Source organism: Sapajus apella, unplaced genomic scaffold (assembly GCF_009761245.1).
Source record: "Sapajus apella isolate SASKATOON/1434 unplaced genomic scaffold, GSC_monkey_1.0 scaffold18, whole genome shotgun sequence".
Taxonomy (NCBI): Eukaryota; Metazoa; Chordata; class Mammalia; order Primates; family Cebidae; genus Sapajus; species Sapajus apella.
This window is the reverse complement of record NW_022436958.1, coordinates 17197075-17222119: the sequence shown is the minus strand read 5'-3', so window position 1 is coordinate 17222119 and position 25045 is coordinate 17197075. Positions and strand designations below refer to the sequence as shown.

The following is a 25045-nucleotide window of genomic DNA, read 5'->3' as shown; positions in this document are numbered from 1 at the left end:
TAAATTATAGAATTCTAGGAAAGATTATTACAGAGTACAAGAAATCTAACATAACTTGGGAGAATAGGAAGACTTTTATGAGAAATTGACTTTTTTTTTTTTTTGAGACAGAGTTTCTCTTCAGCCAGGCTGGAGTGCAATGGTGCGATCTCGGCTCACTGCAACCTCCACCACACCAGCTCAAGTAATTCTCCTGTTTAGCCTCCAGAGTAGCTGGGATTACAAGAAACTACCACCAGATCAGGCTAATTCTTTTCTATTTTTAGTAGAGATGGGGCCATGCTGGTCCATGGCATGTTGGCCAGGGTGGTTTTGAACTCTTGACCACAGGTGATCTACCTGCTTCAGCCTCCCAAAGTTCTGGAATTACAGGCATGAGCCACCATGCCTGGCCTGAGAAATTGACTTTCAGGCAGAGATCCTAATGATAGAAGTCGAATGATAAAAACATAGGGAAGAGCGCCACACACACACACAGAGTACTCAAGTCTTAAAGATGAATGGATAGTGACAAATTTATGGAATTAGAGAAAGTCCAGGATGGCTGGTGAACAAAGCATAGAGAAAAGTGAAGGAAAATGGGAAAACTGGAAGGAACCAGATCCTACGGGGCTTTTTAAGAGCATAAGGATTTTGGTCTTTCCCCCAACAGCAATTGGAGGCTTTGAAGGATTTTAAAAAGAATGTCACAATTAGTTTGGCTTTTAGAAAGATCAGTTTGTTTTTAACTGTAGAAAATGGGTTAGAGACTAGGTACGGTGGCTCACACTTGTAATCCCAGCACTTTGGGAGGTCAAGGCAGGTGGATCACTTGAGGTCAGGAGTTCGAGACCAACCTGGCCAACATAGTGAAACCCCATATTTACTAAAAATACAAAAATTAGCTGTGCATGGTGGTGGACTCATGTAATCCCAGCTACTTGGGAGGCTGAGGCAGGAGAATTGCTTGAACCCAGGAGGCAGAAGTTGCAGTAAGCCAAGACTGTGCCACTACACTTCAGCTTGGGTGACAGAGTGAGACTCCGACTTAAAAAAAAAAAAAAAAAAAGGAAATGGGTTAGAAAAGATCAAGAGTGAATTAAAATTGAGTGACCAATTAGGAGGCTACTTCAGCAGAGAAGGTAAAAAAAAATGTTTTATTTGGAACAAGAATGGTGGGGTGTGGAGATGGAAAGGAGTAGAAACATTTCAGATATTTAAGAGACAATTGTTAGGGCTTGATGATGAATGGGATGTATGGGAGGAAGATGGAAATTTGCAGAGGAAGTTGTCAAGAATGACACCAGTAAGGTCTGACCAGGCGGTGGATGGCATGGTGAGCCCCGAACCTGCACATACACCTCTGGAGGGCCTTCTGGAATTAGAAAACCTGGTGCTGGAAGGAAGAACGATCAACCCCTGTGGCGCCTAACTAACCTGAGACACGCTTCTATTGTTTCTTATTCCGGCCTCAATTGACAAGGCCATTGGACTTTGTAACATGACCTTGGTCAACCTCATGACTCCACACCCTGTGACCCCCTTCCAACTTGCAAAAAAATCTCCCTAAACTGTAACTCTGGTAACTTTTCACTGTTTACCTCGAACCTATAAAACCAACTCCTATCCTTCCGCCCTCTGCTGACTCCATTTTTGGACTCAGCACATCCATACCCAGGAGGAATAAACAGCCATGTTGTTCACACAAAGCCTAGTTGGGGGGTCCCTTCATTCAGAGCCCATGTTTTTAACAATGCCTAGTTTTCTTGCTTACATTGCACATATATGATGGCACATTTATTGAAAAGGAAATGCAGGAGAGGCTTGGGATTGATTTTTAGTGCTATAATACGTTTCTATTATAACCTCATGCTCCAAGTATTGGCATGGAAAGATTTTTGATCTCTCATTAGGTCAAGACGGGAAGATGGTAGTTTGAGTGTGAGTCAGGCTGTTTTGTCTGGATTCTGGTTCGCTAGCTTACTTGCAGGATTCTCACAAGTAACTTAACTTCTCTGTCAATTTCCTCATCTCTTGCCTTAGTCTCTTAGGGCAGGAGTCCCCACTGCAGGACCAGGTTCCTGGTCTGTGGCCTGTTAAGGAACAGGGCTGCACAGAAGCATTACCACCTGAGCTCTGCCTCCTGTCAGATTAGCAGTGGTATTAGATTTTTATAGGAAAGAAAACCCTATTCTGAACTACCATGTGAGGGATCTAATGCCTGATGATCCTTTCCTCCCCTGCCTTGTCCATGGAAAAATTGTCTACCCTGGTGCTGAAGAGGTTGGGGACCACTGTCCTAGGGCAGCTGTAATAAATATCCACAAACTGTGTTGCTTAAAACAATAGAATTGTATTTATTCCCTCACAGTCCTGGGGTCTAAAAGTTCAAAGTCAATAGGGTCAGTTTCTTCTTGGGGACTCAGTGGGAGAATCTATTCGAGGTCTCTCTTTTAGCTCCTGAGGGTTGTTGGGAACATAACTCCAGTCTTTGTGTCCATCTTCACACACTACCGTCAGTGCATGTATGTGTGTCTGTGTTCAAATTTTCTTCATTTTCTAAGAGCACCTATCAATTAATTAGGACCCGACACAATGTAGGATGACCTCAGGTTAACTTGATTAAAAATTGCAAAGACCTTGTTTCCAAATAAAATCACATTTATAAGTACCAGGGGTAAGGACTTTAACATATCTTTTTGGGGGACACAATTCAATCTACAACACATAAAGATAATAATAATGCCTAACTTATGAAATTGTGGGGAATGTGTATGAGATAATTCACAAAACAACTTTGCACCATCCTTGGCACATGGATTTGAACTTGTCGTTCAAAGAAAGTTATTGTTACCCATAAGAGAGATGAGAGTTGGAGATGGAAAAAGACTTTGACAAAGCCATAAATTTGTTGCAGAACTGGTATCCAAGGTAGGTCTGCTGAAAAACAATTGTATTCTATTTTCACTGTACTACATGTATTTTCCTTTCGGTATTTATCAAAGGGTAAAAACAGGAAATGGTGGGTGGGAGTGAGCAAAAAAATTATTATGAAAGTCTATAAGGAAAATCACAGAGTGCTGTGAAACAACATAGCTATATAAAGTCGTTTTGTAAGCAGATTCTCTGACCACTTTTGTGCTTCATGTCATTATATTGATTTCTGAGATAGAAGTTGGCTAATCATTATAATTTATCAGGGTTTTCTGTTTTGGTGTGTTTTTTGTTTGTTTGTTTTGGAAAGTCAAGGCAAGAAGAACATATGACTAGAAAACTATACTACTATGTATTTTAACTCTAGAGAGAATGCTAATTATTATCATATTAAAACTTTTCTTTTTTGAGTATAAAAAGCTGTTCAAGGATACAGTTAGTTCAATTTTTTAATTTTAAAAATATGAAGAAAACTCCTGCTTTGCTAAACTCTAACTTCTCTAGGTATTTGCTAAAGATTTTTTGCAAAGAATATGCTGCCTCTATAAAAAATTATTGTTAAAATCTGAAAAACATTACTTAAAAGTTATGTGGCATAGTTAATATTTGGAAAAAACAAGCATTAATAGAGAAAGAGAATGAGAATGTGTACATTACTTTACAAGAATAATGACACCAGCATAAAAGAAGGATTACCAAGGCCTAATTTGGTGTCAAAATTAATTATCAAAGGTATTGCATATAATTGTCCACTAAATTATACTTGACATTAAATCAAGAAGAAATAAAAACACCTTAAATCATCCCATTGCCACTTCATGTGAACTATGAAAGAATGTAGAGCACAGCCTTCTAAGACCACAATTTCTTATTTTTCAATTGAGGGTAGAAAGATTGAATCCTGTTTCAAGTTCTCCTTTCAAATCAATGATGAGACTTTTTATTTTTGCAATTTCCCCTCTGCTTAGAATGAACAGTGAGTCTTTTCACTTACTCTCACAGAACATTTCTCTAATTATTTCAATATTCTCTTACAGTATGGCTTGACCCCAAAGCTTGTATTACTAGATAATATAGAGGAGAGTTTCCAAATGCTTGGAGTATCTATGTGTGTGCCTGTGTGTGTGCATGCACATGAGTGCATGTTAAGAAAAAAGAAAAGACACTGCAAAAAATTAGGTAGATCATTAAATCAAGTGAGATTTTAGGAAACTATTTTATAAATCATTCTATTTGATGGACATATATTTAAGAGGGTAAATTTAATCTAGGTAAAGCTATTTTCTGTCTTATTTTTAAATCATAATGTTATGATTCAATCTTGAATGAAACAACTAAAATGAAACATTGCACTGATCGCAACCCACCCCCCCACCAAAAAAAAAAAATCTGCAAAGGGTTTCTGTCAGAAAATGATCCAGAGAAAAAGGTGACAGGTGACAACTAGATCAGGTGGATGACAAGCAGCACTGAGGGTGGGGGATGGGGCAAAGCTTCTACCAAGCAATAGTTGAAACTTGAAAGCCAGATGTGTATTAATCTGAATCACTTGTCAACTTGTAGAGTCACTGACCTTGAAGACATGAATTATTTCCTGGTCAAATACTTTCTGAATAGGTGCTCACATTTTAATCAATTTTCAGGCCCTCACTTAAGTCCAGATTAATTTGTGCAGTTCAAAATTTAATTAAACCTGTTCTTCCAACAAAATAGATTCGTTCCTAACCATTTGATTCCTGCTATGACTATTTCTTTAAAATATTTTTGAAAAAAGTGCACTGGTGGTAATAGCAACTGAGGATTCCGGGGAGCCCTACAGTTGTTACTCACAGTCTTTGGAATACTATCCTGTGGCTTTTAGATAGAAGTGCTAACAATTTTCAACAACACACAAGTGTACTATTGACCTCCTTAAGAATCCACTCTAGAAGGCAAGGATGTTGATTTTATGGAAATTGAAAAATCATAAATTCCTCCTTTTTTTTTCCATTTCCAGTTATCTTAATATTTCCCAAACCAGAACACTAAAAAAAGAAACAAAAGAAATAATTAATTATTTAAAGATGTTCTACAAGAAGAAAAAGTAGTTTGAAGTCTGAGTGTTCCTGGAGGTTTAAAACGTTCTTGCATATTTTTAAAGCTTCCTAGGAGATATTACAGCTGCAGTGCTTGAAGGAGAAATAAATGAAGTATGAAAGTGTGGTTCAATATAATGTGATTGTCTTCTGGCTGTAAATTCAACTGTCTTCAGTGATTGTTGAGAAAGCAATAATATTATACGTGTAACTGGTTAGTTTTTATAGCCATTCTGTGTGAAATATATTAGATGCTTAAAAGAAATGGGTGATCCCTTTCAGAAAGAACTGAAAAAGGCAACCCTTCTCCATCATTTAGCAGATGCAGGAAGCTGGAGAATGGCTTCCAATCCCATGCTAATTGCCTCTCCAGTAGGGCTCTCCTCTAAGGCAAAGTGAGGGACTAGAAGCCTAGAAAGGGAGCAGGAGGATGACTGGCACGAGCTGTGTCTTTTGTAATCAGATGGACATGGTCTCAAGAACCAAAGGGCAAAGCTACTGCTAACTTCTTTGCCGTTTTTGTATTGTAATTTAAATCAAGCAAAGTATACACCTAGATAAGGTTCTGTCCCTGCTCTCATCAGAAAAGCGACTACTGACATGCTCAGTTTGAGGATGGTCATTTATTAGTCGAAAGACATTCACACATGGCATGCCTCATGCTCACCTCTATCAAATTGAGATTTAAAGACAAAATAATGGTGAGCTCAACAGAAAAAAATCTGGAAAAATGGTTGAGGCCTAAGTCAAAAAAGAAAGGGCAAAATTAGGTTATTAACTTAAACCAGGAAGCCCTAACATCAGTAAAAATTGTTTTAGTAAAATAGAGTATACCTAATTACATCAACTTTTAAATATCATTCCTCCTTATAATCCTAAATGATTTAACCTCCATACAAAAATGTAAGAGCTGGTGAGGATTTCAATTTAAGTAGTTTATTTCATTTATAAAATATCAAATGATCGAGTAGCTCAAGCAGGGGTCTTATATCAAGATAACATATCTATCCTCAGGTAAGTTCGCCATACCCAGGATCTAAGCAGTTTATTGACATTCAAATATGTGAAGCAAGGGTCATGGGAGACCATCTGAGATCAATGGATACTTAAAGATTCAAGAGATCTGTGATCTCCCCGAAATTATAAGCTAGGTTTAGTCTCTCTTTCTCTCTCTCATTCTGTCTCTTTTTCTGTTTGTCTTCCTCCCTCCCTCCCTATTAATACCTATCATTTGCATTTTAGGGGACAGAAAGCCTTTAGTATTAAAGAGAATCTCAAAAGAATACACTACATGTAACTTTATAAATCACATATGCAAAGGGCCACTTGTTACAATATTAAATGTTATTTAAAAAATATCTGAATATGCTACAACAGCAGATGGTATCATAAAAACTCACAACCTATAACTTTTTAGCAAGCTTTCAATAATTTGTGTTTCCTACACAGAAAAACACAAGTTAAAATTGGCCATTTATTTTGAAAATTATGCCTCCAGTTGTTTCTTAGAAGTCATGTGCTCTAGTGTTCAAAATAAGTACAAATCTTCTCAAACCTCAATAGTCCATGTTGCTATCTCTGTATATAATTACACATGTAATAAGTCTAATTCTAAAACTCTCATCATTTACAGTTGAGGCAAAACATCTCATACTGTGAAACATAATGATTCACACAGTTCCTGTGATTGTAGTTCCCACTTGCAGTCTAAATGCACACAAAGCAATTCCTGTAAAATTTATTATAAATACAACATATTCTTATGTCTATTAGTGATTCACACTCTGCTGGTAAGGACATAATTTACATTTTTGATGAATTAAAAAATGATATAAATATTAAGTACTTTTAGCCTTTTTTGTATTTAAAATCTTGGTCAAACATTTTGTCAAAAATAGGTAATTATGATGGCAAAATTAAGGAGTATATGTGAAAGCATTTGGATGAAGAAGGTAAATGCATAATATTTTATAAATGCTAGATGTCATTATTTGAGCCATAATATAAGGTAAATAAATTTTATACTTCAAAATACCAGCAGAAGGTAAATTTTGAAAATTAATTTTTTTTTTATTTTGAAGTCTGACATTAATTTGGCTCTGGAATTTTTAATTAATGCTTGCTGCTTTTTCTCTGGAAGGTGTTTGAGACTGTAGAATAACACTGCCAAGATGATATAACTATCTCTACTAAGTAAAGGTAAAAATCACCATGCTCTATTAGAAGTTACTTTTCTGATTATTTAGCACAATGTTTCACACATCCCAGCCATTCTTTTTTTGGTCAAATGAACTCCCAACTGATAAAACATAAGAATTCTTTAAAGTTAACTAAATATATGTTTTATAATAGGCAAAAATCATACTAAGAGGTATCCAGTTCACTGAGTACACAGTAAATCACAGAAGCTGTGTTTGTATGACATACCAACAAATAAGGTGGGAGATTCAGGACACTTAAAGGAAGCAGATATGCTCTGATTTCCTAAAAGGAGTATTATGCCAACAAATATTTTGACTGAGTCTTCTTCAATGTGTTTCCACAAGAAAATATCTAGTAATAATTTAAACCTTTTGTCAGACTGAAATCCTTACAATATAAAACAGCAACCTTTTTTTCACCCTTTTAATTTGTGATACATGGACTCTCGGAAGTACTATATGCAAAAAGAGAGAGAGAAAGAGAAAGAGATATACGGACACTTAATGGAGTAGGAAAGGGGTTACTAGAATTTAAAAAGAAATGCACATAAACCAAGGTAAGAAGAAGAGGGTATTTGGTGACTGGACAAGAATGTCGCCTACCTCACTGGGGCCTAGTTTCTTAAAACCCAGGCAGTGCTTTTTCAGAGAAAGGAGATGCATATTATTTCTCTGGTTATGAAGTAGAGTCTACCCACAAACTCTGATCACCATCCCTCTATAGCAAACTTGGTATTTCCCCTTTACAAACAAAATTTCCCACTTCCCCAGACCCACTACAGTTTTTTTCCTTACTAAGATCAATTGTCAACTGATGGCCACCATCTTCATTAGCCTCCTGGCTATGCTGGAAAATCTTACCTGGCCCCTTCCTGTTCCTTACTGGAATCAATTCCTTTCTCTAGTAATTATCTCCAATTCAATTTTTTTGGTCCGCCGCTGGAATGTTATAAGGAGTACTTTATAACATAGTATTTTAAAAAGAGGATATGATATAGCTTGGATGTTTGTTTCCTTCAAATCTCATGTTGAAATGCAATCTTCAGTGTTGAAGGTGGGGCCTGATGGGAAGATTCCTCACGAATGGCTTGGTGCCCTCCCTGCAGTAATGAGTGGAATGAGTTCCCATGACACATAGCTGTTTAAAAGCATGTGGTGATCCCTGCCCCCAACTCCTTGCTTGTTCTCCCTTGCCATGTGACACACTTGCTCCCCTTTTGTCTTCTGCAATGAGTAAAAACTTCCCAGGCCTCACCAGAAGCCAAGCAGATGCTGGCGCCATACTAGTACAGCCTGCAGAACTGTGACCCAACTAAACCTCAGCTGCTCCTTTATAGAGAAAGAAATGCAAATGGACTAACATAGCATTGATCCTAGAAATACTGCAATCTTGCCCACTGCACATTCATGTTGCCTGATTTCAGTTGGGTCCTCTTTGGAAGCAGCATTGCTTTTGATTATCCTTGACTCTCAATTGAATGCATGTCTTACTTTCTGATGATTCCAAAATCATCTCTAATTAGAAAGCAAGGAAAAATAATGAAGAGCAAAAACACAGTAAAAACGAACTTATTTATTCCCTTAACAAATATTTATTGTGGCCTCTAAACACCAGGCACTGTTCTCATTGCAATGGTTTTTCATAACAATAACATCAAAAAAATTCCTGTCTTTCTAAAATAATTTTCTAGCTGGGAAAGGAAATAAAAAACTATATAATACGTGAGGTTATGATAAAAACTACAGAGAAAAAGAAAGCAAGATATAAAGGCTAGGAAGTAGGAAGTGTTGACTGAGTATGTTAAACCATATGAATGTGCTGGTGTATAAATAAAAATATAGTCTAATATCTTTAACTTCATATGATGCAAACAATATATCAGATAGGATTATTTTAAAACATTTTAAGTTCCAAATATTTCAAACTTTTACCGGTCTTCTCCTTTTTATATTTCTCAGTGAATGCATGCCCATCTTTTCCCCCAAGGCTAATCTGTAACTCAACCTTCTAATTTCTTTTGTTCCCCACTTTTCTTTGACCTTGTCTTCTTAGCTAAATCCTTGTTGTTTCCCTTCCCTCTATTCTCAGTTTCCCTAGCCTATTTAATGTGCTTTTCCAAAAGTTCACCTTAAAATCTTTTTTTTCTCATAAACTTCTGTAGCTCAAACTCCGATAGATTTTCTCACCACTCCAACCCATTGGGCGGCCTCTTAACTTCTGCCATTAATATTGTTAGTGGAAGGTAATCTTTATTACTTTTGCTACCATTTAGCCTTATTCTTCAACTTTTCCTATATATGTTCCTGGTCATCCTGATTACACTGTAGCTTCCATGATAACATCAAAGAGTCATTTATTGTTTAATAAAGGGGACTTAATTAGTCATTCATTGGATAGGTACTTCAAAAAAAGTTTAAAACAAATACATTTCCAAATGAATTAGAACTTAAAATGCTTTCCTGGTGTTCTAGGAAAATACATTTAAATTTTTATTAATCCTAGTAGTTTGCTTCTTGAGACACCTTAAAATTCTGCAAAAATAAGCAATACTCCAATGTTTGGTTATCAACAGAAAGGCAAAAATGTGTATGAAAACAAGAATTTCCAATAAAAATTATTTTGACTGATTTATTCAAAGTATTTGCTATCTTGAAACATAAAAATACTTTCACATTATCTTCACAATGTAGCCTGCTATAAACATTTCAAAGCAGCCCACTGAAACAATAACACTAATTGGTGTCAATTGTCCAATTCGACATATGCTAAAAAAGAGTTTTTTTCAATCTCATAAGATGAAACAGGGGCCGGGCACAGTGGCTCACACCTGTAATACCAGCACTTTGGGAGACCAAAGCAGATGGATCATGAGGTCAGAAGTTTGAGAACAGATCAGCCTGGCCAACAGAGTGAAACCCCATCTCTACTAAAAATACAAAAATTAGCTAGGCATGGTGGTGTGTGCCTATAGTCCCAGCTACTTGGGAGGCTGAGGCAGGAGAGTCGCTTGAACCCGGGAGGCGGAGGTTGCAGTGAGCCAAGATTGTGCCACTGCACTCCAGCTTGAGCAACAGAGCGAGACTTCGACTCAAAAAACAAAACAAAACAAAAACAAAAAAATGATGAAGTAAGCTTACCTCAAGTTATGCATGCCAAAAAAACCAGGTAAAACATCTAAGAATGAAACAAAATGTATGCCAAAAAGATTTGGGTTTACTGGAAGAATTTTAGCAATAAACATAATTTTGAAGATTATAGCACATAGTATATGCACATGAACATGATGTAAATAAAATGATCACCACTTCAGTTTCTTTTGATGATAGTTCTCTTCTTGAGAACACAGACTTACAAGACTAATCTGTAGTACTGAATTTCTTACACATGAAGCTTCTGGACCTAAGATAGCCCTTCCTGAAAGCTCTCCACATTACCTTAGCACAAAGCCTGAATCTATGCTTGGTAGTAATCATTTAGCAAAAAAAAAAAATATATATATATATATATATATATGTGCAAATCAGTGCCCTCTGCTTGATGGAAATCCTGTGCCTTGTTGTCTTGCTCTTTAGAATCTATCAGCTTTATGTGTTTTCAAGACGTGGAGGATATGAAATTGAGCAAGTGCCAATTTGAAAAACAATGATCTAAAACTCTCAATTTCCAATGCTGATTAATGGCAACAGATACTAGATGGAGCTAATAAGAGCTGGCTGTGTTTATAGAGCTTTCCATTTTAATGGAGTAATGTAATGGCCAAATTATTTTCACTCTCACTATCAATATTAAATCATAAACTCAGCTAATCAAGAATTAGACCTCGTATGACCTAATAAACAAAATTGGTGAAATCCAAGAAAATTTAGGGCATCAAGATGAGCTAAGAGGTTTATGTTTTTCAGATTTTTGCTGTAACACCATGACAAATTGGAATAATTACTGCTGAAGGAAGATGAGATAGTAAGTAAAGCCGAATGACTCAAAAGAAGAAAAAGCTAATCTCATATTACTAATCTCAAATGGAATGTAATATGAAAAATATTGATTATAATTGTTCATCATGCCTTTGTAACATTTTAAATAATAAAAATTTTTAGACCATGGCATATGGCAGTATTTATCAGGCATATTAAATTAACTTTATTTTCAAGAATAACTATTTTTACATGTGCAGCATTACTGAAAACTCACAGAGATGGTTACATGTGCTTTGTATCATTTTCTCACATACTTAATATGTGATTTCAGGTATATGTTTCTCTATTTGAGTAACAGGGAAGGAAATGGGAGAAAAAAATTTCATAAGTAAAAATTTTAATATTAATTTCCATAAAAATCATACATTTATCAGTTTCCTGTGTATTAAATTTATTTCCTCCTGAATGCAGTGTATCAATGACACCAAATCCAAATGCATTTCACACATTCACGGAAGCCAAATAATTTGGTTTTCAGTGATCCTATAGAACCTGAGTGTTAAAGCAGTCACACTATTTCATGTATTCTTATAATTTTTAATAACAAAATATTACAAACAAAGGAATAACTGAAACCTATAGGTCCCACTGATGTCTAGGAGATATTGATATTTTTCTACATTTCGCTCAATCTTCTCTTTTTAAAAAACTCTACATCGAAAACAAAAGCCCTTGCTGCCCCAAGCTCTTCTTTCCCACTCACACCTCATAAATGCTATTTTATAGTTTGTGCTTCCATTCACGTGTTTTTATACTTTTAATATATGTAAATATATCCACCACAATATACAATATTATTTTCATGTATAAAATTTTTTCATAAATGGTATCAAATGTTAAGTACCCTATTGTCATTTTGCTTTAGAACCCAGATATACATGGGTAGGACCCACATATACATGGCTCGATCTGTTCAGTAAATGGATTTTACTATCTGACTATTACTTTTTCAGTTAACCTTTCATTTACTATAGTTTCATGATATATTTTGAATGAGTAGACCATTATAATTTTTGTTCTTTGAAAAGTCTCAACCATTTTAGGCACTTTATAGTCTAATATAAATTTTAAGCTGAGTTTATCATGCTCCATAAAAGTGATAAAATCTTGGGGATTTTTTTGAAATTATAGATAAATAGGAAGAACTCATATATTTGTTATACTGTCTTATTTATAATTAATATATCTCTACATTTAATTAAGTCTTTTATATCTTTCAATAAAGATTTATGACTTTCTCATTAAAGCCCTTTCCTCTGTGAAATTACATCTATTTCTAGTACTCTCATTGCTTCTGTGATTGCTATATTTTAAAATTATATATTTGTTTGCTGTTTGTATATATGAATTTCTTTAAATTTTAAACAATCATTCTCTGTAACATCTCTTGGACTTTCATATACATAATCATAACCTTTACAAATCATGACAGTTTTATTTTTTCTAATCCTTGCATATTTATTTTGCATACCTTTTTCATATAGCAGGAACTCCAATTCAATGATAAATAGAAGAAGGCATTGAGGCGTTGTTCTCAAGTTAAAGGCATGTTTTTAATATTTTATTATAAAGTATCTTGGTTAATATGGGTAATATTTGGTAGCTAACTTTTTATCATATTAAATAGGGTCTCTTACTCCTATTTGTTAAGTTTATATTATAAAGGAGTCTTGAGTTTGTTGAATGATTTTACAGCATGTATTGGAATAATCATGTTTTTAAGACTGTTAATTTGTTTTGTGATCAAATTATACTAATGCATGTTTTAACATTGTTATGCTTGCATTCTTAAGAAAAAAATTCATCATTCTTTGTCATGATTTAAATGTGCATAGTTTTTTTTGTTATATTTGGTAATATTTAAGCTATTACTTTTATATCTATGTTTATAAAAGATAATGGTCTGAAATTTTCTTTCATTAACATCCATGACAGATTTTATCAAAGCATAGTTTACCAAAGCATAAAATAGTTGAGGAGCTGTCTTACTTTTTCTTCTTCTTTAGAACACAATGAATAAGGTAGATACTATCAAACCTTTTATTATTGAAATTACCTTGTAAATATATTTAGAATACATGTTTTTGCTTGTTTCAGTCAGTTTGTTTTGCTTTGTTATTGTTGTTTTTGTTGTTGTGTTTTCTACCAAAGCTTAAATTGCTGATTACTGATTTAATTTCATTTATTTTAATAGGATTACTCAGACTTTCTATTTACATTTGAATCTATTCTGTAAAGTATATTTTTTCTAAAAAAAATTCAAAATAATTGGCAAAATGTTATTTTGTGATTAAGTAGTCTAGTTTTCATTAGTCTCTCTCTCTTATTAATCTGCCAGTGGTTTGTCTATTATATTAGTTTATTTAAAAAAATTAAATTTGAGCACTTTTTACACTATTGTGTCTGTATTTATTTTTGTGATAAGAACATTTAGCCTAAGATTTATTCTCCTACAAATTTTAAGTGTACAATGCAGTATTAAGTGCAATTGTACAGCAGCCCTCAAGAAGTTATTGATCTTGTGTAACTAAACCACGTACCCCTTGAACAGAAGCTCTTCATTTCCTCTTTCCTTCAGCCCTGAGTAGCTATTAGTTTTTTTCCATTTAAAAATTTTCTGTTCTCATGTTTAGCTTTTTCCTTCTCTCTACTTTCTTTGGATGATTTCACTATTCTTTTTCTGCCTGTGTAAATTAGAAGTTGTGCTGATTGATTTTTATTTTTTCTTCTTTCCTAATATATGCAATGAAGGCTCTTGCCTTATAATTGTGGTTTTAGCAAAATCCCACACATTTTGATTTATGGCATTTGCATTATCATTCAGATATAAATATTTTCTAATTTCCCTTATCATTTCTTTTTAAAGTGTTTCATGAATTATTTATGCCTTTTTTTTTTTTTAACAAATTCCAAATACAATGCGTTACCTATTTGACTCTTAGCACGTAAGGGATGGCAACAGAGACCCGGCATCTTCTGATCTTTGCTTTCTAACCTGTAGCCACTATGTGTGAGTGCATCTTCATCCAACCTGTTGAGGCTGGTGTCCAGATTGGCAATGCCTTCTGGGAGATCCACTATCTGGAACATAGCATCCAGCTCGATAGCCAAATGCCAATTTCTTCTACATCTCTTCAGTGGGCAGGCAAGCTTGTGTCCAGGGCAGTGTTTATAGACTTGGAACCCATAGTCATTGACGAAGTTTGCACTGGCACCTACCACCAGCTCTTTCACTGTGAGCAGCTCATCACAGACAAGGAAGATGCTGCCAATAACTATGCTTATGGGCATCACAACATTGGCAAGATCATTGACCTCATCTTGGACCAAATTCGCAAGCTGGCTCAGCAGTGTACAGGTCTTCAGGACTTCTTGGTTTTCCACAGCTTTGGTGGAAAAACTGGTTCTGGGTTCACTTCTCTCTGTTGATTATGGCACAAAGTCTAAGCTGGAGTTCTTCATTTACCCAGCCCTGCAGGTTTCCACAGCTGCTTTGCTAGCCAGAATGTCTTCTCCATCACTGCTTCTCTCAGATTTCATGGAGTCTGACAGAATTCCAGACCAACCCGGTCCCTCTTCCTGCATCCTCTTCTCTCTGGTCACAGATGCCCTGTCATCTCTGCTGAGTAAGCTTGCCATGTACAGCAGATGTCACCAGTGCTTGCTTTGAGCCAACCAACCAGATGGTGAAATGTGACTCTCACCATTGTAAATACATGGCTTACTGCCTATTGAACTGTGGTAATGTGGTTCCCAAAGATGTCAATACTTACTGCTATTCCACTATCAAGACCAAATGGACCATCCAGTTTGTGGATTGGTGTTTCACTGGCCTCAAAGTTGACATTAATTGCCAGCCTTCCACTGTGGTACCTGCTGGAGATCTGACCAATGTAAAGAGAGCTGCATGCATGCTGAGCAACACTATAGCCATTGCTGAGGCCTGGGTTTGCCTGGACCACAAGTTTGACCTGAGTTATACCAACTGTTCCTTTGTTCACTGGGACATGGGTGAGGGGATGGGAGAAGCAGCATTTTCTGAGGCCTGTGAGGACATGGCTGCCCTTAAAAAGGATTATGAGGAGGTTGATACAGATCTGCTGAAGAAAAATAAGAAAAACAGTAATTTTCCATTCCTTTCAGCCCTGTAGCCTGTCATACTTCCATAATTTCAGCTTTGACATTAGCTGACAAACATTAAAGTTTTCCAGTTAGATTGCTTTTACTCAGCAGTAGTCATGACTTTTCCATGTGTACCTAAAATATTTTTCCATCATGTCTCAAATTAAAGGCATGAAGCTAATAAAATAAAATTTCTAAATATATGGAAATTCTATTTGCTATTTCTTTTTAAAAACATTTTTTGAACTATTGGCAGAAGCATGATCTGTATGCCTTTTATGCCTAAATATATTATTTCTTAATAATTTCATACATGTTTAAAATATAAAAATGCTTTAATTCTTGAGTACAGATTTCTTATGTATTAACCTTATAATTGCTCTTTTTATTGTGGTAAAAATACATATAACATAATATTACTATCAACCATTTTTAAGCATATGGTTCAGTGGAATTAAAAACATTCATAATATCCTCTGTACCTGCTCTTTACAGTCCTCATATGTACTAAATGTATATCCAGACTGGTGAATGACTGCTTTTATTATGTTTCTATAACCTTCTTTTTTGCTAATAATGCTTTGGTTTTAAAATATATTTCTTAAACATTATTATAGGAAGTAACATCATCTTTCTTTGCTTATATTCACCTCCAATATAATTTTCCATTTCTTTACATTCAAATTTTTGTGTCTTTATGTTTTAGGCAGGTCTCTTGTAAACTATACACAGATGGACTACTTTTTTTAAGTCCACTTTAAGAAGTCTTGCCATTTAACTTGCAAATTTAGTCAATTTACTTTAGATGTATTTCTACCATTCTTTTAAATTTTTTGAGATAATTGTATATTCATATGAAACTAATTTTTACTTAAGAGTCCCCCACTGCTGGGCACGGTGGCTCAAGCCTGTAATCCCAGCACTTTGGGAGGCCGAGGCGGGTAGATCACGAGGTCAAGAAATCGAGGCCATCCTGGTCAACATGATGAAACCCCGTCTCTACTAAAACTACAAAAAATTAGCTGGGCATGGTGGCACATGCCTGTAATCCCAGCTACTCAGGAGGTTGAGGCAGGAGAATTGTCTGAACCTAGGAAGTGGAGGTTGCGGTGAGCCAAGATCGCGCCATTGCACTCCAGCCTGGGTAACAAGAGTGAAACTCTGTCTCAAAAAAAAAAAAAAAGTCCCCCAGTAATAGCATAACTACAGTACAATATCACAACCAGAAATTAACAATGATATAAACTGTTGGCCTAATTCCATTTACACTAGTTTTACATGCATTCATGTAGTGTGTGTGTGCGTGTGTGTGTGTGTGTGTGTGTGTGCGTGCATGCACATGTGTGTGTATTTAGGTCCCTGTAGCTTTACCATGTGTAAATTTGTGTAACTACAACCATAGTCAATACAAAACAGTTTCATCACAAGGATTCTTTTCATGGTTCACATCCTTTTCTTGTCTACTTTCCTTTCTAATCCCTAAAAGCATTCACCTGTTGTTTGTCTCTATCATTTTGTCATTTTGGGAATGTTAAGTGGAATCATAGAGTGTATATGATTTTTGAGATTGGTCTTTTTCAATCAGTATAAATACCTTGAGAACCATTTGATATGGTTTGGGTGTGCTCCCACCCAAATCTCATCTTGAATTGAATTTCCCATAATCCCCATGTTTTATGGGAGCGACCAGGTGGAGATAATGGAATCATGGGGACAGTTTCTCCTATCTGTTCACATGATACTGATTGAGTTCTCACAAGAACTAATGGTTTTAAAGGGGTGTTTTCCCCTTTGCTCAGCACTTCTTGCTGCTGCCATGTGAAGAAGGACGTGTTTGCTTCCTCTTCCACCATGATTGTAAGTTTCCTGAGGCCACCCCAGCCCTGAGGAACTGTGAGTCAATTAAACCTCCTTCCAATATAAATTACCCAGTGTTGGGTATTTCTTCATAGCAACATGAGAATTGACTAATAAACCATCAAAGTCATTTTATACGTATTTTTTATTGTACTTTAGGTTCTGGGGTACATGTGCAGATCATGCAGGATTGTTGCATAGGTACATACATGGCAAGGTGGTTTGCTGCCTCCATCCCCCCATCACCTATACCTGGCATTTCTCCACATTATCCCTACCCCCTCCCCCTCCACTGTCCCTCCCCTATCGCCCCCCAACAGACACCATTGTGTGATGCTGCCTTCCCTGTGTCCACCTGTTCTCACTGTTTAACACCTGCCTATGAGTGAGAACACATGGCGTTTGCTTTTCTGTTCTTGTGTCAGTTTGCTGAGAATGATGGTTTCCAGGTTCATCCATGTCCCTACAAAGGACACAAACTGATAGTTTTTTATGGCTGTGTAGTATTCCCTGGTGTATATGTGCCACGTTTTCCTTATCCGTTTTTTATGGCTGTGTAGTATTCCCTGGTGTATATGTGCCACATTTTCCTTATCCAGTCTATTGTCAATGGGCATTTGGGTTGGTTCCAGGTCTTTGCTATTGTAAATAGTGCCTCGATGAACATAAATAGTGCCTCGATGAAGCATGTGTCTTTATAATAGGGTGATTTATAATCCTTTGGGTATACACCCAGTAATGGGATTACTGGGTCAAATGGAATTTCTATTTCTAGATCCTTGAGGAATCACCACACTGCCTTCTACAATGATTGAACTAATTTACACTCCCACCAACAGAGTAAAAGTGTTCCTGTTTCTCCATATCCTCTCCAGCATCTGTTGTCTCCAGATATTTTAAGGATCACCATTCTAACTGGTGTGAGAAGGTATCTCAATGTGGTTTTGATTTGCATTTCTCTCATGACCAGTGATGATAAGCATTTTTTTCATATGTTTGTTGTCCTTATATATGTCTTCTTTTGAAAAGTGTCTGTTCATATTCTTTGCCCACTTTTGAATGGGCTTGTTTTTTTCTTGCAAATCTGTTTTAGTGCTTTGTAGATTCTGGATATTAGTCCTTCATCAGATGGGTAGATTGCAAAATTTTTCCCATTCTGTTGGTTGCTGGTTCACTCTAATGATTGTATGTATTAATAGTTATTTATTTTTAATCAATGGTATGGAGATAAGAGGCACTCTCATTCAAAAAGGGGAAAAACAGAAAGCACATAGCTGTCACTGCTCCACAGCAATTCTTTCTCCAGTTCTTTCCTTCCAGTCTCCCTTATTTTATTTTTTTGATTGATGGATTGATTGATTGGGTCTGGCTCTATCCCCCAGGCTGGAGTGCAGTGGTGCCATCTTGGCACACCGTAAGCTCTGCATCCTGGTGTCAAGCCATCCTCCCACCTCAGCCCCTGAAATAGCTGGGACCACAGGCATACACCACCAATCCTGGCTACCCTCCACTCTCTCTTGAAACCAATTCTGATTTGGTTTTCTCTTTAGTCCATCTACCAAGATATATTCCTGTCAAGGTCACCCATGACCTCCATGTTGCTGAAAACAATGTTCATTTCTCAGGCTTTATCTTACTTGACCTATAAGAAGCATTTGACATAGTTGATCAAATGGCCATTATTCTCCCTTCTTGAAACATTTCTTATTTGGCTTCCAGAACATGACACTCTCTTACCTGTCTACTTACTTTACTAACTATTCCTTTCATGGTCTCTGCAGTTACTTCCTATCCCTCCTGTAGCAAATTACAACAAACTTAGTGGTTTAAAGCAATGCAAATTTATCTTATAGTTCTGGAGGTCAAAGCTCCAAAAGGAGTTTCACTGAGCTAATGTGAAGGTGGCAAGTCTTCTGTAGGTGCTAGGGGAGAATTTGTTTCCTTGTCTTTTGCAGCTTCTATAGGCTACTTGAATTCCTTGACTTGTGTCTCATTTCTAGCAATTACATAACCCACTGACCTCTGCTTCTGTCATCACATCTCTGTCTTTGATTCTGATCCTCCTGCCTCCTTCTTATGAGCACTCTTCTGATTACATTAGGTCCACTTGGATATTCCAGAACAATCACTCCAAAATATATTAACAGGTTTTGAAAGGCTGGAATGTGGGCATCTTTGGAAGGTCACATTCTCTCTTGCTGGTTCAACCACATTTTTCTAATCTAAACATTAGCATCCTTCAGGGACTCAATCTTCCAATTGTTCTTTTTTTTCCATTTCTACACTTATTACTTGTGTTAATCATTACAGTGATTTATGTGACTCATATCTGATATTATGGCTTATAAGTTCCAAGTATATGCTGTTGATGTTCAAAGGTATATATTCATTCTGGACTTTTCTACTGAGCTCCAACTGCATGTATGACAATCTTACTTCATATATCCAATGGACATCTCAAATTCAATATATCCCAAGTGGAATTTCTCATTTGTATTGTCTCCAAAAGCTTATTCTCTAAAAGAATTTCTCATTTCAATAATCTTAAAATTTCATATTTATTTAGAACAAAACCCATAGACTCTCCTTGTTTACAACCTACATCCATTCTACCAGAAAATCCTAATAGTTCATCTTCAAGACATATTCAAAAACAAATTATATTTCCTCACATCCCCCAGGCAGACTCATCGTAACCACCATGATCTCTTGCCTGGAATATTGCCATATCCTCCTTATCAATCTCCCTATTTGCATTCTTTCTCCCTATGGTTTATTCTTAACCTATCAATCTACGTGAAAGCATAAGTTAAATCATTTTGCCTCTAGTGACTTCCTCTCACTCTGAGAGAGAGAAAGCCAAGAAAATTGACTGGGCCTGCAAGGCCCTACATCGTCTGCCCTCCATTTCTCATAATTTCATTTGGCACCTCTATGACTCATCTTCTATTATTTTTCTTTGGCTTTCTCTGTTTCAGCCCATCCATCTCTTTTCAATTCCTGGAACATTACAGGTATTCTCTCCCTGTAGGGATGTAGCACTGTCTCTTTTCTTCTCCCACCATGCTCTTCCTCAGATATCCTCTTTATGTTCTTCTGTTCCTTCTCTGGGTCTTTGTTCAAATTCGAAACATTTGTGATCTCTACTTCTGACCTAGCAGTTCCTATCTTTCTCCTTCTCCTTATTTGTCTCCATAGCACTCATTCTCATGTGATATGCTCAGAAGCCCTTCACTTTCATGGTCCCTTTCCAAGGTCCTGTATTCTTTTTCTTAAAGACAGCCTCCAACTGATTCAGGATTCAGGAGCTACAAAAGTTGGATGTACTTTAATTGTTTATTGTCTTCCTCCTTCTGCAAGAGTGCAAGCTCCATGAGGGCAAATGTATTTGGTGTTTTGGATCACTGTTGTATCATATCACATAAAGGAGTATCTGGCATATAGTATGCAATAAGTGTTTGTTGAATCAACTAATACAATCAGTAGAATTCACAAAGAAAAACGCTAATAGATATAACCCTCTAAAAAACTAATTTCTGTATTTTACAAAAATACCATAAACAGAATGGTAATCAACAGTCTAGGAAAATATTTGCCACAACTTTGATAGACAAAAATTAAATGCCTTTAACATACAAAACAAGAACAAACCAAAACAACAAAAACCATGCAAATGAACAGGACAGAATTTAAGTATTCATGAGGAAAATATGTAAGCAGTTATTCCTCAGCTTTAGTGAAATGATGCCTTTGTGTCATTGGGATAAAGATTCATGTAGTTTAGATGGAAGAAGTCAACAAGTGATAATTAAATTATTTGGCTCAGTGCTTGTTCTTTGTTAATATTCTTACATTGGCTCTATTCCAGTGTGTCTGGAAGAGACCTATGAGACATTTTGGATTTCTCTCATAAAACAGAAGCAGTCACATGGCTTTGGACATTGCCTTTTTCAAAGATTACACAAGTACATTTTCTTTTTCTTAATACAATAGTAATTTTCAGGGTATTTCTTAATACTGAATAAGAAAATAAATGATTATGAATCATAAGCCACAAAATCAGGGGGATGCTTTTGTACTACTGTGATTATTAACAACATTCACATACATACTCTAATACAGGCCCTAATTTCAGTAGATTTAATGGTAGGCTTGTTTATTTATAGCAAATTTTCTTTGAACAATCACCAAGAATGATTAAACACTCTGAAATGGGTTGTGTCTGTTGCTACGGCAGAACTTTTTTCTTTTCACTTTATCTCATAAACAACATTTACTTAATTCTTTTCTGAATATAGAAATAATTCCTGCTCATTTTAAAAATAGATTACGATGAAAATAGACACAGAAATATAAGAAAATAGAGACCATTTTCCCTGTTCTCACACAGAAACAATTATCAGCACAGAAAGGTTTCTATTTTTGTGTACTTTCTTTACAGTAAATTTTTAAGTCCATTTCAGCAAAACTGATATCTCACACTCTATATTATTTCACTTCTTGCTTTTGTAATTCAATTTCATATGGTGAACAATTGTTTCATATCGTTGTGTATTGTTCACAAATTTGAAAATTCAGTTTTAATTTTATAAATGCATTATATATGATTTATATAATGAAATTGACCATGTACTCATACTCTTATATAGACTTAAACGGTATCAAGCAAGGTTTAACACACCAGTTTGTGAGTAAACAGAATCAAAGGTTTCATTCCAATGAAGGCAGACCGTTTTCATAATCGCTTTCTTTGCTGCAACACAAGGAGTTAGGCCACCTAAATGCATTTACTCCTGACTCTTCTACATGATCCTGGTTCAGGCTTGGATGACAGTTTATCAGAGGTTGTGAGCTAGTCAGCCTCCCAAATCCAGCTACCATGGCTCCACTAATTGACATCCTTTACATGGTGGAGTCATACACTTCTGCCCTCACCTTGCAGGGCCCACGTCAATATACGAGACGATGTGTGGCTTTTGTAGCACCTGGAAGATATTACAAAGCCAGCCATCTTCCTGATGTCTTCTGCATCTTACAGCCTTTTTTTTTTTTAATATGTAGCTACTCTTATGGGAAGGCCAAATTGACATATTAAGAAACCAAGGCTAAATAATTAGTAATACCCTGTCAGTGATTTTCATAAGAGTCTATAATTCCTACTAGCTGGGAGAGCAAAGCAATTACAGTAGATGATGTCCTTAAAACTCCCTCCTTGTTCTCAAGCAGAACATTGCCCTCTTCTTACCAGAGTTCTGCTCCCTGATTGGTCTGAAATATTTTTAAAATACACTTTTATTTGTAAATATAAACAGCTGTTCTGAAGAAAATACCACATTGTAACCTTTCAGTGGTACAAACACAGATTCAAAGCTTAAGAGTAGGAGTATATTTTCGGATTTAAGAAGGACTCCTATGGTGAAGTGGAAAAACTGATAAGAATTTTTTAAGCTCTAAAATACAGTGATTATATTGTAAGATTTTAATCTCTTGCTTGTTAAGTCTCATTTCAGTATGTTTGCATATATGGTTCCATTCCTTTTTATACTAATCAGGTCCTATGATCATTAGCTGATGATAGTTTCATTTTGAATTACTTGCATGCGTTTCATTTAGTGGTTTTTGTCATGACTTCACCTTTCAGTTTTGTGGCAGGTGTACAGATCAATTAACAAAAAAAAAAAAAAAAAAAAAACCTTTTTATTCTGCGTTTCTAACACAGATGCTCACCATTTCATCAAATCTCATTTAAAAGGACACTGTACCATTTTTAAATAAAAAAAAATAATAACGTTGTTTAAAATTTCTCATAATTCTTATTTCAAAAGAAAAATCACTTTAAAGTTTTTTGGCATTTTTTTCTTCCATTCTCCCTTACAAATTTATTACTTTTAGAATAGTCATAGAATGTATAGACCTTTTCCACAGATATAATAAAGTTTATACTTTTATACATTCTGAATCAATTGTAGATAATGCTTAGATGCTAACTTATGAGAAATTGGAATTCTAAAAAAAATGTTTATACAGAAACTCTGAATAAAATACTAAGCACTTACTCACATACAAATTGTGTTAGCCAAATAGAATAAAATTGCCCACAAAAATGGTCTTTTTCTATAAACATTTGTATTAATGTACTTGTCTTTAAAGACAAACCTTGCCCACCACATTTTTCAACAAGTCTATCCATTGCTGTTTTGAATGCTAGGGATCTGAAAGAACTAGGATCTATTTTAAATGGACTCAAGAGAACCATGGCAGTTATATAACTGAAGCCTACATCACTCATTCCTTATAAAAAAGGAATTTATTGTTTAGAAGTAAATAGACGAAATTAGTCAATGTTAAATAGGAAATATGGATATGGATATTGATATGGATGTAGTTGTATGCCGCTTCAGGACAGAGACAGAGCTTCTTCATGGTGGAGAGCTGTATGAGTGCACTGGGGTGCAAGGCAAGGGTGTCTGGCTCAGGGAGCTGCGGGACAGACACAGTAGTCAGTGTCCACTTACCTATGTTTGTACCCCAGTGCACTCTCCACCCTCTCCACTCCACTGTCTGCCCAAGAAAGCTGACCTGTATAGACAGTATCAATACAATCCGGTGCCCTTGGGGAGTTTTGGCCAACTGAGAGGTCAGATAGGATATGGGAGGGAAAGTAATGCGGTCAGGATGTATATTTCTCAGTTCCCTCCTTTGGGCTGCCTGTGTCCTTAAACAGAAGGTCACTACTCCTCTCAAGACAGACTGATCTTTCCAGCTCTCCCCTTCTGGGCTCTGGTAAATTCTCCCTTCCCTCATCCTTAACAGTCTACAGGTGCTGCTAGCCCTGGGTTTGTGTATAATCCCTCACAGTCCTCCTATAATTTACCTACATTTTTGTGATTAGTCATTTTTTATAGAACCATTCTTAAGTTATCCTAATTTGTGTGGGCCATATGATTTCTGTTTAGGCCCTGTTGTATCTCCTTTTGAGAAAGTATCACTCTCCTGAGAAATATCTCCAACCCCTCTGAGTGCAAACACTTGCCCACTGCCACAGTTAACTGGGTTTAGAACAAACACCAAAGAGCAAAGACGAGTCCCTCCCTAGAAATTCCGAAATGAAACTAAGAAATTACAACTCAGTCTGAGTGTTCTTTGAAGAGAAGAAATGACAGCCCCAAGCTTTTGGATAGCCAAAAAACAAACACTCAGCCCTTAGGGAATGAAAAAAAAAAAAAGTCACTATATAGAAAAGAGGAACAGGATCCTGACAGTCTTCAAATTCCTAATTCAGTTGTTTCTGAGACCACGGTTCAGTCTTGCCATTGGCTTCTGAGAGACATGCCAGTGCACTCTTACAATTTCCTCTCTTTGACTTCATCTATTTTGAGATGAGCTTCTGCTTCTTGAAACAAAAGAGTCCACATACAGTCAGCATATTAAATTCTCACTTGTGATGCCACAAAGGCCAGGAAGAGAAGTATTTTCATGTTTTTCTTTTAACGAGACAGAAACTGAGGCTCAAAGAGGCTAAGTGACATATTCGAAATCACACAGCTAGTAAGTGACGAAGGTGAACCCCAAATTACAAAACCCAAGCTTTTTTTCAAACGCAAGCTACGTTGGCGTATTAGTCAGGGTTTCCTAGAGGGACAGAACTAATAGGCTACACATACACACACACTCACAGGAGAGTTTATTAAATATTAACCTACACGATCACAAGTTCTCACAATAGGCTGTCTGCAAGCTTGAGGAGCAAAAAGAGCCAGTCTGAATCTCAAAATTGAAGAACTTGGAGACCGGTGGATGGTCAAGGGCAGAAAGCATCCAGCAAGAGAGAAGGATGTAGGCTGGGAGGTTAGGCCAGTCTCACCTTTTCACATTTTTCTGCCTGCCTTTTATGTGCTG

General features: G+C 36.1%; 1 pseudogene; it reads left to right on the top strand.

The window, feature by feature from the left end:
* The first annotated feature begins 14160 nt into the window (after window positions 1-14160).
* LOC116557145 lies at window positions 14161-15318 on the top strand (annotated as a pseudogene).
* Window positions 15319-25045: the final 9727 nt, after the last annotated feature.